The sequence below is a fragment of the Eurosta solidaginis genome, chromosome 3 (assembly GCF_040869045.1).
Source record: "Eurosta solidaginis isolate ZX-2024a chromosome 3, ASM4086904v1, whole genome shotgun sequence".
NCBI lineage: Eukaryota > Metazoa > Arthropoda > Insecta > Diptera > Tephritidae > Eurosta > Eurosta solidaginis.
The window spans coordinates 15,600,047-15,616,610 of record NC_090321.1 but is presented as its reverse complement, the minus strand read 5'-3'; the positions used below and the strand labels follow the sequence as shown (position 1 = coordinate 15,616,610).

The 16,564-nt window shown below is 34.7% G+C and overlaps 1 protein-coding gene across 2 annotated transcripts in view; it reads left to right on the top strand.

Annotated features, from left to right (window-relative positions):
* The window catches only part of LOC137243355 (protein 5NUC-like), a 94,308-nt gene that overhangs the window by 53,997 nt on the left and 23,747 nt on the right, over nt 1-16,564 (top strand). The gene's annotated exons all lie outside the window — the stretch shown is intronic.

Here is a 16,564-nt window from a genome sequence, read left to right as displayed (position 1 = left end):
AATATATGTAGCCGATTTGAATTTTGGAGAAAATGCCGTAGGTATTCGCCAAGATCCACATTTTATCACAAATATATTGCATTGCATGTTAAAACAAATGTTCTAGTACAAACTAACTCTATTTAGTAGTTTGTTTGTAAATATGTACTATCAGCAAAACATATATGGCCATTCCGAAACATACATATGCATACCTATATACATATGTATGTATTATCCATTGATGTATTATTGGCACTGTCACCGGAAGCTGGTGCTAATTCTTTACATGTCATATTTTAAGCATATCCGTTGTTAATTAACCATGTACGTATGTATATTCATACCTACACGAATATAGGAAACACTATACCTTAACCAAAGGAAACGTTTCATTTTCGTAAAGTTTGCTAAATAAGTATGTATGTAGGTTACCGGTAAAAGCAAGTGCGCAATATCGCATTAACGGGCAATTTAGACCTTGCCATCGACCTGTTTGAATGCATGCTTATGGAACCATCAACTTTGTCTATTTTAATTTCTGATGTGGTAAAAGGCTGATATTAATATTAAATAAGTATAAATAGATTACATATTTATAATCTGCACTTTTACATAATTATTTCGAATTATTTTCACAATATTTCAAACTTTAATTAGGTGTTTTTGCATAAAACTGCAAAACGCAAAAATTAGCGCACAAAATTTTACTACGCAACTTTGTCTAGTGCGAGAGCGATCAGCGAACACGTTCTTACGGAAAAAATCTAAATTGTTTTGATTTCTACGTTCCGGGCTACGTACGTACGGACGTTGCACGTCGCACAGTGTTTCGTATAGAACAAGCTAGCTGGACAAAATTATTTTATGAGATTTTCCGTTTCATATGCAGTCATTTATTACAAATACGCCATTTTTTTGAGCCATATGTTCTTTTTTTTATTTTTTTTCCAAAATTTTACTTCATATGCATACATTTGCTTATTTCATATACAGTAACTCATGTGAATAAGTGACATAGATCGAAAAAAATTTAAAGAACTTAAGAATATTACTTTATTGTACTTAAATGGAATGGACTACAAATCTCAATACTCTAAAAAATTCTAAAAATTCGGAAAAAATTAAAATTTTTTATGAAAATTCGTCGAATTTTTCAAACATTTTTTAAATATAATTTAGTTTTTGTTATAGATCGTGACAAATTTTCTTATGGGAAATTAGTTAAAATAAATTTGCGAAAGCGAAAATTGTAAGAATTGTCCAAAAAGGGGTGTCTACTTATTTATGTGAGTGACTGTACATATGTACATACATTATTTGTATTTATTTGAGTATTTATCCTGGCACTACAATTTTTACAAAATTATTTTATAGTACCAGTCAGGAATGTAAAATTGAATTACAATAATAATAATAACAATCTAAATAATTAAATTAATTATATGAAAATTACTTATTACAAAAACTTAAAAGTAAATTATTATAAAAAGTAGAAAAGACAATAGATTTAAATTAAATAAAACCTGATCCAACAAAAAGTTATAGGGTAGGTTATCTTTTATAATTATGTTATTATTCGCTATCATCACTTTCATTCGATGAGTCACTTGTGGAATAGTCATGAGCATCAGCAAAACTACTGTGAAAGCTTGCAACAACTGGGGTATTTATTGACTCCTCAACATTATCGGGGGACAGTAAATTTAAGACTTCTGAAGTCAGACTTTTAAATTTTTTCTTAGGTATCCCCCTAAAACTGTTAACTAAAGGATCCGATGTTATAAGCAACATATTCATAAGATCTATATTCGTGGCTTCACGCGACTGCTTTTGTGTGTTATCATCCCTTAATCGTCTCAAATCTTTGTCACGGGCTTCCTGTACTTCCTCAGAAAGTTGACCAATATGTGAAATTGCTGATTTTATAATATCAGTACTATGCACTAAGATTTTATGAACTGTAACAGGCATATTAAACCATGGATAGAGATCATTTTTTTACTTCGAGGCGATAACTTATGTGAAGCAAGCATTCAAAACATCTTATCCATGCATGGAGAGTAGACAAACCAAAGCCAAGATTATCTCGGTTAGGCGTAAAGTCCCGTAACTCATTATTCATATCTTTTGGAGTGGCACCACAAATATAACACTTTTGTGCGGAAGAAGTTTCAGTCAAAGCATTGCAAACTTTTCCGTCAATCATTGTTAGAAGCATATTCAGGCCTGTTCTGAATTCCGACTCGGAATGAAAAGTAAAACGACATTGATTTCGACTCGGTTTCTATTTGGTGTTCTCAATTCCGATTGTAAAAAATCGATTCGAAGTCGATTTCGAATCGTTTTCATTCCGATTCGGTAACCAGTTTAATCAGCTGTTTTTGTTTATGTGTTTTGGTTTAAGTATCATAAAATTTTATTTTAATTAAAAAATGCCTGCAGATATGGTTTTTGATGCGCAGACGCAAGAATACGTGCTATTGTGCGTGCGAATCGTAAAAATGCGCTGGATCGGAATTCAGAACAGGTCGACTTCATTTCGATCAGCATCGATTTGTTTGCCTAATAGATTTCTTGATAGAAGTTTTTAAAGAAAGATTTATTATGCAAATTTAACTCAAATTTAAACAAAAAATACACACAACTCTTCCAAATAAAATGAAAAATTTAAAAAAAATTATTTGAAAGACAAATATCGCAACATTTGTGTATAATCTGCCAATTAATTTTCATTCCGACTGCTCAGAGGCAATACTTTTCAAACCGATAATTTTTGGTCGGAATCGAAATTGAGAACACCAATCCATTTCGATTCCGAAAAAATTGATCGGAATCGGAATCCAGAACAGGCCTGATTGTGATTTACGCAAATTCGTATTCTTCGAGCATGTACTTTGTTGGCAACAACGCATTTATCTCCTCTAAAACTTTGTTCGTTTCAAAAACAATAAAATCTTTTGTTTCTTTAGAAAAAATAAATTTAATTGGATGACAATACATGGTAGAAGGTCGAGGATTCTGCCAAACAATCAGGCCTGTTCTGAATTCCGACTCGTTTTGAAAAGTAAAACCAGGCTGATTCCGAGTCGATTCTTTTTTGGTGTTCTCAATTCCGATTGAAACAAATCGATTCGAAGTCGATTTCGAATCGTTTTCATTTCGAGTCGATAATCAAGCGAAACAGCTGCTTTTATTTGTTTTGGGTTTAATTAAATTAAAATTGTGCAAAAATTTGAACAAAATGCCAGCACCAATGGTTTTCGGAAATGCAGAGGCAAGAAGACGTGCAACTGTGCATAAAAATCGCAAAAATCGATCGATCGAAATTGAGAACACGTCGGTTTCATTTCGACCAGAATCGCTTTGTTTAGCTTGAAAATTTTTTGATAGGAATTTTCAAATTAAGATTTGTTATACTAAATGAACAAATAGTCCAGCAAAAAGTTGTTATATATCTTCCAAATAAAATGAATAATTTAATAAAACTTATTTGTGGGAACAATAATGTAATTATCTATGCTTAATAGGCTAATTACTTTCGATTCCGACTGCTTAGAGTCAGTCTGGTCGGAATCGATATTCAGAACACCAATCCATTTCGATTCCGAATAAATTGATCGGAATCGAAATCCAGAACAGGCCCGAATGTTACCTTTTTCATCCTGTAATTGAAGAGGGACGAAAGAAAATATAAACAAAAACTCATCAGTGTCAGAACTGCATGTAAACTTTTGCTTATATGTGCTATCGCCAGAGCTTCCATCGCAACCCCACTTGCTGATTAAAGTATTCGTCAAGTTTGTAGGTAATAAACTAACAAAAACTTCTTGATTTGCTAAAACTAATCGCTCAACAGTTTTATCTAATACGGACTGGACTTTAATTTCCGCACGTGTTTCACCCACATCAATTTCATTTGGATAGCATTCCGCCTTAGCTTTTCTTAGACGATAAAATGATGGATAAACCTTATGGCCTGCCTTGATGCTCCACTTCCGAGTCGTTTTGTACCCATGATTCGTCGACTTGATATCTCCGTAGTATGCTAAAGCTTCTACATTGCTCAAGCATCTTGCATCTGGCTCACATGTCATCTTTTTGCCGGATATTTGAGTGGTTTCCTGTAATTTTTTTTATAATGTTAGCAACATTTCTGTTGCCGGACATACGCGTTGATACTTCTGCCGCATAAAGTAACTCACCAGGACTTTTAGATTGCAAGAGGTCATCCACTCGACGCCGTTTGGTTTTTTCATTGCAGCTAACAAAGTCCTTCTTTCGCCTTCCGGGGCCGACAGGGTGAATAGTTGATGATTGTTGTGCTGCCATCTTAAGTGTCGTTAATCCTTCTGATTTGTTATCAGTTGTGCAGTATTTATATTACATTCAGGTATTGGCGTAGATGCTACCAAATGGGGTTGTTTTGTGTAGCGTTCCTGTGTGGTTATACCTGCTTTAGGATTGCTTTGTATGTACCTGTTTTTATGCCTTGGTGACTGGTGCGGTAGGTTGTGGCAGGTTGAAGTAAGTGATTATCGCCTTTTTGCTTTTGGTGTGCTCTTGTTGACCTTGCGCGTTTATTTTTGTGTGTTTTATGGCTACATGTTTGTTCCCTGTATCTGGGAATTGGTTTTGCCGTTTGTAGATCAGCTTTAAAGGTTCAAATATCTCGTCGGAGCTGGTACGTACATACATCCTATTTTATATGTAAAGATAACTAAATCTAAAAAAAAATTAAAAATAGATATGTAACGAAATCGCAATGGTTTTTTCTTTCAACTATTAGAGAAACTTGCGACTAACATATGTAAAATTTAGCCCGGATGTATGTAACTTTTTTGTCCCTAAAGTTAAAAATATAGAGAAAAAATACATTTTCTTCTTAATAACGGAATGTTAAAATATATTGAAAATACTCTAATTGCGAAAGAATTACTATTAAAAAATTTTACTTACCTTCGAGCTTAGAATCCATCAAAAAAATTATATAAAAGTGTTCACTTAAAAGAAATATCAAGCTTAATATTCAACAAGAATTTTGAAAATTAATCAATGCATTTTACGGCCACTCCTGCCTTCTTACTTCAATTACTCAATATATATGAACAAAAATATCAAAAAACAAGTAAGGAAGGTTAAGTTCGGGTGTAACCGAAAATTACATACTCAGTTGAGAGCTATGGTGACAACATAAGGGAAAATAACCATGTAGGAAAATGAACCGAGGGAAACCCTGAAATGTGTTTGTATGACATGGGTATCAAATGAAAGGCATTAAAGAGTATTTTATGAGGGAGTGGGCCATAGTTCTATAGGTGGACGCCATTTAGGGATATAGCCATAAAGGTGGATCAGGGTTGACTCTAGAATGCGTTTGTACAATATGGGTATCAAATGAAAGGTGTTAATGAGTATTTTAAAAGGGAGTAATCCTTAGTTCCATAGGTGCACGCCGTTTCGAGATATCGCCATAAAAGTGGACCAGGGGTGACCCTAGAATTTGTTTGTACAATATGGGCATCAAACGAATGGTGTTAATGAGTATTTTAAAAGGGAGTGGAACTTAGTTCTATAGGTGGATGCCGTTTCGAAATATCGCCATAAAAGTGGACCAGGGGTGACTCTAGAATGTGTTTGTACGATATGGGTATCAAATTAAGGGTATTAATGAGGGTTTTAAAAGGGAGCGGTGGTTGTTGTATAGGTCGTCGCCTTTTCGAGATATCGCCATAAAGGTGGACCAAGGGTGACTCTAGAATGCGTTTGTACGATATGGGTATCAAATGAAAGGTGTTATTGAGTATTTTAAAAGGGAGTAATCCTTAGTTCCATAGGTGGACGCCTTTTCGAGATATCGCCATAAAGGTGGACCAGGGGTGACCCTAGAATTTGTTTGTACAATATGGGGATCAAACGAAAGGTGTTAATGAGTATTTTATAATGGAGTGGGCCTTAGTTCTATAGGTGGACGCCGTTTCGAAATATCGCCACAAAGGTGGACCAGGGGTGACTCTAGAATGTGTTTTTACGATATGGGTATCAAATTAAAGGTATTATTGAGGGTTTTAAAAGGGAGTAGTGGTTGATGTATAGGTGGTCGCATTTTCGAGATATCACCGTAAAGGTGGACCAGGGGTGACCCTAGAATTTGTTTGTACAATATGGGCATCAAACGTAAGGTGTTAATGAGTATTTTAAAAGGGAGTGGGCCTTAGTTCTATAGGTGGATGCCGTTTCGAAATATCGCCACAAAGGTGGACCAGGGGTGACTCTAGAATGTGTTTGTACGATATGGGTATCAAATTAAAGGTATTAATGAGGGTTTTAAAAGGGAGTGGTGGTTGTTGTATAGGTGGTCGCATTTTCGAGATATCGCCATAAAGGTGGACCAGGGGTGACCCTAGAATTTGTTTGTACAATATGGGTATCGAAAGAAATGTGTTAATGAGTATTTTAAAAGGGCGTGGGGCTTAGTTCTATAGGTGGACGCGTTTTCGAGATATCGCCATAAAGGTGGGCCAGGGGTGACTCTAGAATGAGTTTGTACGATATGGGTATCAAATTAAAGGTATTAATGAGAGTTGTAAAAGGGAGTGGTGGTAGTTGTATATGTGAAGGCGTTTTCCAGATATCGACCAAAATAGCTCTGTGAAGTTGGCACCTACTTGGTCGAATAATTAAAAAAACCATATCTCATTCGTTTGTCCACCGTTTGTCCATGTTTGTCCAGGAAAAATTTTCGTTTGTCCACCTTTTGTTAAAAAGTTATTTCAAAAAAAAAAAATCGCGTGTGACGTTGGCACCTCCATTTGCGAGTATTTAAAAAAACTAAATGCCATTCGTTTGTCCATCGTTTGTCCACGTTTGTCCAGGAAAAATTTTCGTTTGTCCACCTTTTGTTAAAAAGTTATTCCAAAAAAAAAAATCCCGTGTGAAGTTGGCACCTCCATTTACGAGTAATTAAAAAAATCAAATGCCATTCGTTTGTCCATCGTTTGTCCACGTTTGCCCAGGAAAAATTTTCGTTTGTCCACCTTTTGTTAAAAAGTTATAACAAAAACATTTTTTTTCGAAAAAACCCAAAAAATTTTTCGTTTCGCTTTATTATGCTAAATCGTATGTCCGTCGTTTGCCCATCGTTTGTCCATGTTTGTCCAGGAAACATTTTCGTTTGTCCACCTTTTGTTAAAAAGTTATTTCAAAAAAACAAAAATCGTGTGTGAAGTTGGCACCTCCATTTACAAGTAATTAAAAAAACCAAATGCCATCGTTTGTCCATCGTTTGTCCACGATTGTCCAGGAAAAATTTTCGTTTGTCCACCTTTTGTTAAAAAGTTATTTCAAAAAAACAAAAATCGTGTGTGAAGTTGGCACCTCCATTTACGAGTAATTAAAAAAACCATATGCCATTCGTTTGTCCATCGTTTGTCCATGTTTGTCCAGGAAAAATTTTCGTTTGTCCACCTTTTGTTAAAAAGTTATAACAAAAACATTTTTTTTCGAAAAAACCCAAAAAATTTTTGTTTCGCTTTATTGTTCTAAATCGTATGTCCGTCGTTTGCCCATCGTTTGTCCATGTTTGTCCAGGAGAAATTTTCGTTTGTCCACCTTTTGTTAAAAAGTTATTTCAAAAAAACAAAAATCGTGTGTGAAGTTGGCACCTCCATTTACGAGTAATTAAAAAAACCAAATGCCATTCCTTTGTCCATCGTTTGTGCACGTTTGTCCAGGAAAAATTTTCGTTTGTCCACCTTTTGTTAAAAAGTTATAACAAAAACATTTTTTTTCGTAAAAATCCAAAAAATTTTTGTTTCGCTTTATTGTTCTAAATCGTATGTCCGTCGTTTGCCCATCGTTTGTCCATGTTTGTCCAGGAGAAATTTTCGTTTGTCCACCTTTTGTTAAAAAGTTATTTCAAAAAAACAAAAATCGTGTGTGAAGTTGGCACCTCCATTTACAAGTAATTAAAAAAACCAAATGCCATTCGTTTGTCCATCGTTTGTCCACGATTGTCCAGGAAACATTTTCGTTTGTCCACCTTTTGTTAAAAAGTTATTTCAAAAAAACAAAAATCGTGTGTGAAGTTGGCACCTCCATTTACGAGTAATTAAAAAAACCATATGCCATTCGTTTATCCATCGTTTGTCCACGTTTGCCCAGGAAAAATTTTCGTTTGTCCACCTTTTGTTAAAAAGTTATTTCAAAAAAACAAGAATCGTGTGTGAAGTTGGCACCTCCATTTACGAGTAATTAAAAAAACCAAATGCCATTCGTTTGTCCATCGTTTGTCCACGTTTGCCCAGGAAAAATTTTCGTTTGTCCACCTTTTGTTAAAAAGTTATAACAAAAACATTTTTTTTTTCGAAAAAACCCAAAAAATTTTTATTTCGCTTTATTGTTCTAAATCGTATGTCCGTCGTTTGCCCATCGTTTGTCCATGTTTGTCCAGGAGAAATTTTCGTTTGTCTACCTTTTGTTAAAAAGTTATTTCAAAAAAACAAGAATCGTGTGTGAAGTTGGCACCTCCATCTACGAGTAATTAAAAAAAACAAATGCCATTCGTTTGTCCATCGTTGTCTACGTTTGTCCAGGAAAAATTTTCGTTTGTCCACCTTTTGTTAAAAAGTTATTTCAAAAAAACAAGAATCGTGTGTGAAATTGGCACCTTCATTTACGAGAAATTTAAAAAACCAAATGCCATACGTTTGTCCATGGTTTGTCCACGTTTGTCCAGGAAAAATTTTCGTTTGTCCACCTTTTGTTAAAAAGTTATAACAAAAATATGCCTATAACAAAAATATTCTTTACAGCGTAGGTAAATGCAAAACTCTAATTCTACGAATCTTCAAATGACTTGCGCGCAGGATTTCTGATCAATTGAGAGCTCACCAGATACAATCCGTCACGACGTACGCCATTTTCCACATCACAACGTAACATTTCAGCCATAAGTCATTTTGGCAAAGAATATTTCCATTGATCTCTAGTGAAAGTTGTATTGTGGTGCTACCTCCATTAAACAAAATTTTACAGTTCAACGAAAATACAATTTTTTTAAACTACACGGAAAGTTTTAAATTGTACATAAAATTTACGGTGTTAGCATGAGCCAATAACGTTTGCACGATCACGTATCGAAAAGCAATTTCACTCAAACGATAAATATAAATCTGCCAAAAAAATCGTAAAAATTATAATAAGTTATAGATCTTATGAGTATAGGTAGCCACCATTTCACATATTTTCCTAATCCGATTAACCAATTCAGTGCTATTGCGATTTAAAAAATTTATTTGAGTCATGGATCATACAACACGATACTGGCCTAGCTTTACATTGTATATCTTGTTTCTTTTTTTTTTTTTTTTTGATGTTAGCACTTTTCTTCAAATTTATAGGGATCTTTACCATCAATCACGAAGGCTTGGTTGCATTTAGGAAATGTTTCGTTTTGATGTGGACCTCAAAATGTATGTTATATGGAATAATGTTTTATATTTCCAAACTTCATTTACATTGGTTTTACAACGTATTGACACATATTGTTATAGAAAAAAATCGCCATAAATTTAGCTGAAGTATTTATTAGTGAAAATTGTTAATAAATCAATTAAAACTCTGGAGAGTGGATGTGTATTTGTATATTATTTTCATAACGAAAGTACGAAAAAAATTAAATTTGTTTGCGTTTTCTCAAAAAATAAAATAAATTTTGAGTTACATACATCACATGGACAATAATTAACAACAAATTAGTTATAAATAATGATAATAATTTGTCTGTAAATGCAAAACATGAATGTAAAAAACTTTGAATTCTGAAAAATTTTAAAAAATTAATGGCCTTTGTATAGAAACCCTTAAATAGCTCACCTTATGTGTAACAATTGCAGATGTCATGTATTTGAAAATTTTTAAATATCGCTGTCATATTTCGCTTTGAATATTCTAAGCTATTTTTTACTCTGAAAAAATTAAAATATAAAGGAATCATATTTATGACTTCATTTTAAAATAAAAATAATTTTTTTATTTTTGATGCCATACTTTTAATGAGTATGAGTTAGAGGTTTACGCTGATCACTTTTTTGGCGGCGGCGTAGGATCCACAGGGTATACCGGCGGCGAAGCTTGCGATTTTGAGGTGAAAGATGTTAATGGTTATATGCTCCGACCAAACTGTTTTTTCCCGGCCTTATACTTTAAGAGTCGTTTTGTGTCTCAATTTCCACCACGCACGTGCTGTCAGTGGAAAATGGCGTACGTCGTGACGGATTGTATCTGGTGAGCTCTCAATAGATCAGAAATCCTGCGCGCAAGTCATTTGAAGATTCGTGGAATTAGAGTTTTGCATTTACCTACGCTGCAAAGAATATTTTTGTTATAGGCATATTTTTGTTATAACTTTTTAACAAAAGGTGGACAAACGAAAATTTTTCCTGGACAAACGTGGACAAACGATGGACAAACGAATGCCATTTCGTTTTTTTAATTACTCGTAAATGGAGGTGCCAACTTCACACACGATTCTTGTTTTTTTGAATTAACTTTTTAACAAAAGGTGCACAAACGAAAATTTCTCCTGGACAAACATGGACAAACGATGGGCAAACGACGGACATACGATTTAGCACAATAAAGCGAAACAAAAATTTTTTTGGGTTTTTTCGAAAAAAAAAAATGTTTTGTTATAACTTTTTAACAAAAGGTGGACAAACGAAAAATTTTCCTGGACAAACGTGCACAAACGATGGACAAAGGAATGGCATTTGGTTTTTTTAATTACTCGTAAATGGAGGTGCCAACTTCACACACGATTTTTGTTTTTTTGAAATAACTTTTTAACAAAAGGTGGACAAACGAAAATTTCTCCTGGACAAACATGGACAAACGATGGGCAAACGACGGACATACGATTTAGCACAATAAAGCGAAACAAAAATTTTTTTGGGTTTTTTCGAAAAAAAATGTTTTTGTTATAACTTTTTAACAAAAGGTGGACAAACGAAAATTTTTCCTGTACAAACGTGGACAAACGATGGACAAACGAATGGCATTTGGTTTTTTTAATTACTCGTAAATCGAGGTGCCAACTTCACACGGGATTTTTTTTTTTTGAAATAACTTTTTAACAAAAGGTGGACAAACGAAAATTTTTCCTGGACAAACGTGGACAAACGATGGACAAACGAATGGCATTTAGTTTTTTTAAATACTCGCAAATGGAGGTGCCAACTTCACACACGATTTTTTTTTTTTTGAAATAACTTTTTAACAAAAGGTGGACAAACGAAAATTTTTCCTGGACAAACGTGGACAAACGGTGGACAAACGAATGAGATATGGTTTTTTTAATTATTCGACCAAGTAGGTGCCAACTTCACAGAGCTGACCAAAATGTGGACCAGGGTGACCCAGAACATTATCTGTTGGATACCGCTAATTTATTTATATATGTAATACCTGCCAAGATTTTAAGGGTTTTTTATTTCGCCCTGCAGAACTTTTTCATTTACTTCTACTTAATATGGTAGGTGTCACAACTATTTTATAAAGTTTTTTCTAAAGTTATATTTCGCGTCAATAAAACAATCCAATTACCTTACCATGTTTCATCCCTTTTTTCGTATTTGGTATAGAACTATGGCATATTTTTCATTTTTCGTAATTTTCGATATCGAAAAAGTGGGCGTGGTCATAGTCGGATTTCGTTCATTTTTTATACCAAGATAAAGTGAGTTCAAGTAAGCACGTGAACTAAGTTCATTGAAGATATGTCGATTTTTGCTCAAGTTATCGTGTTAACGGCCATGCGGAAGGACAGACGGACGACTGTGTATAAAAACTGGGCGTGGCATCAACCGATTCCGCCCATTTTCACAGAAAACAGTTATCGTCATAAAATCTATGCCCCTACCAAATTCCAAAAGGATTGGTTAATTTTTGTTCGACTTATGGCGTTAAAAGTATCCTAGACAAATTAAATTAAAAAGGGCGGAGCCACGCCCATTTTGAAATTTTCTTTTTTTTTTTGTGTTTTGCTGCACCACATCATTACTGGAGTTGAATGTTGACATAATTTACTTATATACTGTAAAGATGTTAAATTTTTTGTTAAAATTTTACTTTAAAAAAAAATTTTTTTTTAAAGTGGGCGTGGTCCTTCTCCGATTTTGCTAATTTTTATTAAGCATACATATAGTAATAGGAGTAACGTTCCTGCCAAATTTCATCATGATATCTTCAACGACTGCCAAATAACAGCTTGCAAAAGTTTTAAATTACCTTCTTTTAAAAGTGGGCGGTGCCACGCCCATTGTCCAAAATTTTACTAATTTTCTATTCTGCGTCATAAGTTCAACTCATCTACCAAGTTTCGTCGCTTTATCTGTCTTTTGTAATGAATTATCGCACTTTTTCGGTTTTTCGAAATTTTCGATATCGAAAAGGTGGGCGTGGTTATAGTCCGATATCGTTCATTTTAAATAGCGATCTGAGATGAGTGCCCAGGAACCTACATACCAAATTTCATCAAGATACCTCAAAATTTACTCAAGTTATCGTGTTAACGGACAGACGGACGGACGGACATGGCTCAATCAAATTTTTTTTCGATCCTGATTATTTTGATATATGGAAGTCTATATCTATCTCGATTCCTTTATATATGTACAACCAACCGTTATCATCAAAATATTTTAATTTTTGGCGAACTTTTGCGCGAACTGTTCGTGCGTGTATGGCGAAATAGCTCACAATTGTAGTAATTTCTGAACGGAACAGACGTGCGCGGAAAAGTAAAATGGACAATAAAAAATTTCTGAATGAATTTATTCAATTCAATTGACTTATTATGGCATCACAAGTCTCTGCAACTATTTTCCCAATCGTTTGGGGCGCAATTGCTGTCAAAAATTTTAAGTCTTCAAAGCTATTGCCACTAGCTAGAAAGCCCAAAGTTAAAGCAAGGCGGTGATGAGGGGGAATCGCTTCTCTCATTATTGTATCCCGTTTCGTTATGAGTGGCAAAATTTTTTGTAAAAGTTGGTCAAATGTTGCCTTGCTAATACGAACGTAATTTTTAAAATCATTTTGTGACGTGAATTCCAGTTCTTTAATAAGCTCACTTCGTCCAAGAACTGCTCGTTTTTTAAACCATTCTTTGCACCAAATTCTTTTTTTGCGATCTTCTCTCTTTTTTTTACGCTTAATTGCCACAGCGAGCAATATTGCTGCAGCACAATTGTTGTCCGTATTCATCGCTGTCTGAAAGAGAACTAATGTTCGTTTAAACTATTTGCTTCCGACGTTTCTACTGCTTTGGTTAATCCACTACTTCCGCCTGGAAAACGCTACAGTGATCTGGCAGCTTGTAAGCTGTTTATTTTCCGGATCAGCACAGTATATCACAGACCCTACTCCTTCCACTAATTTCGAACCACCGGTGTACACGTGTATCGCCTCGTCCGCCATTTGGGCACCTTTGCACCAACCATCCACCTCCATTGTGACTTTAAGAGCCCCTTCGAAGTGCAGTTGCGGAATAAGGTAGTCTGTTCGTATTGTAATTGATGACGCTTTACTACTATGGCCGTACGGTCTGCGCTCAAGCTACCCCGGGACACTGAGCCTCGTTTCAGTTGTTAACGCTATGTTCTTTGCCACCAGGTGTACAAGTGGAATGTACAGAATGGCATACAGTAGAGCCATCGGGGTGTCTTTGAGGGCTCCCGTAATGCTAAGCAATGATAGCCTGCATACCCCCTATAGTTCTTTGAGATAGGTTCTTTTTTGTGTGGCTGTCCACCAAGCAAGGATTTCCTAGTATAGAATAGGCTTCATAAACGCTGTAAATACCCAATGAAAGAGAGAGGGGGATAGACCCCATGTACACCCCAGCCCACTTCTACAAGCATAAAGTGCCGTCGAGGCCTTCTTCACTCTTTCCTCCACGTTGAGCTTCCACGACAACTTACTGTCTAGAATAATTCGTCGATGTTTTGTGCAAGGTTTCTCCAACAGAGTCACCCCTCCTAGCTTAGGCCTGGTTCAATTTAATACCTTGTACCACTTGGTAAACAAGATCATATCCGTCTTTTCCACGTTGGCGGTTAACCAGACATTAGATGCCGAGGTGTATATAATTCTTGGAAATTATTTTCTACTTGTGACCATTGTAACGTCATCTGCGTAAGTCGTAAGTTTGACGGGTCTCTCATCGAACCACCTAAGTAGTTGGTTGATGACCAGCGTCCACAGCAGAAGTGATAACAACACATAATTTTAATCCAAATTTTATTATTTTGGAACTGTGAATGAAGTATGTGCGCTTAATTTGGCAAATCTCTAATGTACTATAATTACCATAAAGGTTTGTGCTATGCGACAGTTTTTATTTCATGCGATTTTACACCCATTTTGTTAAATGATTGAAATACTCCAGATGGGAACTATAGTTGTAAACATACATACATATACGCGTAACTCATGCCTATTATTCATATTATTTATTTAATTTTATTTTATTTTTTTTTTATCTTTAATTAATTTTCTAGAATGTTAGTCACAAACCCCTTAAGAGGCTCATTCGTGCTTTTTTAAATACCCCAAATTAGGCGCTCCCTAAAAGAAGGCGCAATGAATTATTATGTAAAGAAATTGAGGCACGCAATTACGCAATAATTATACATACATCTAGCATAACTTGTGATAGCGGAGATTGTCAGCATTTCTGTGTGTTTGTGGGTACGTACATATGAAGCCATCAGCGCAAAAGTGCTGTAAATACCAAACAGTGATAGTTGTGATGTTCCATGCAAATGCGACGTTATTTTTATGGATACCAAAATGTGGCTTACTGCATTATTGTATGGAAATACCCACACAGCATTTAGATGAATAAATTTCGAATATTCGTCCAACTGAAACATTTGTTATTACACTTGTTGATTAATAAATGAGTAATAATACAATTTAGCAGTGGGAATAATCGAATATGTTTGCTTTTGCTTATCAAAAACTGATAATCATTTTTCAATCACATTTTGGTATATTTTTTTAATAGCTTTGGTGCTTCGAAACTCAGTTATCATAAAAATGAACAGATGGAATCGTCAAATATTTTACTTTTGATGATCCAAAATTGGTGATCAAATTTTAATCACATTTCAGAATCATTTTTGAATAGCTGAGGTGAATAAATACTGAGCTATAACAAAATTCCGAATACCAATCACATTTTGGATTCATTTTTGAATATTCTTTTAGATTATTTAATACATGCGAAGAAGGTAACGTTACACTCTTGAAAAATTCTACTTTACGTAAATTTTTTTTTTTATATTATGTATCTTATGATTTTATAGCTAAAAATTATTTCCTTGAAGTAATTTTTGAACCATGTAATTTAAACCTTTGAAACAATACTGAAAAATTGACATACATCAAGCAACAAAGGACATTGGTGAAAAAAGTAAGAAAGGTAATTATGTATATACAGAAAATAAACCGATGTAATTTGTATTTTTGTGCATTTTCAGCTGCAGTAACACATTTCAGAAGTCATCACTGAAGTCATTACAGCAAAGACAACACCCTTAGGTAATGAACAAGTTTTAAATTAATTAAGTGCAAATAATTTTAAACAGAGGGAGTGAAAAGTGTGTGGTAAAAGTCTAGTTGAACATACGTGTTTTGCGCGGATATAGTTTTGGTCTCCAAACCGGTATTCGACCCACCCAGGGTAATTTTAGCGCGCTGCCCATTGCCGAAAGGTGTTCTGAGCAAAAATACTATGGATTCCACCACCGGTTTCGGAGGGACCCGCGAGTAATTTTTCGGTTTTTTTGTTAATATCTTTTGAACGAGTTAACATTTTTATTTTCTCCTTTCGGACTTTTACCAAATATGTCCCCTATCACAGAGTTTTTTATTGAGGGTAGAAAATGTTTTCACTGCCACTAAACAATTGAGTGGTAGTGTAGCACGGGGAATTTCGACCATTTTTGCTCCATAAGCTAATATTTGATTGCGTTATTGTTGCTGGTATTACTTACGAATGAATAGCCACTGCTTAAAACTAGGATTGATAGAAAAAATAACAAGGTTTATTTATAATTAGGAAAAAATGTCATCGATAAAAATAAGACGCATAGCTAGGAGGGAAGCTAGAAAACTGACTTCATCATGTGCGTATGCAGAAGGACATACAGCAACATCAGAAATAAATTCTTCCACTTTGATAAGAGAAGAAGTTGGGAAAAAATTTGAGGATATTGACGGTTCAATATTTTCAAGCAGTGAGAGTGAGGAAGATGATTATGACATTTGCGAAGAACTTGCTAATTGGGCTAGTGAGTACATGGTCACTTTTGTTGCCTTAAATGCTTTATTGATTTTACTAATAAAGTGTAAAATTAAAGTTCCGAAAGACGGTAGAACTATATTAAAAACGCCAACCACAGTAGAGCAAAGAAAAGTCGGTGATGGTCGTTATGTGCATTACGGGATAAGAAATGCTCTGACAGATTTTTTAACATCAACAGATTACGTTTTACCCAATATTGAACTGGATTTTGGAATT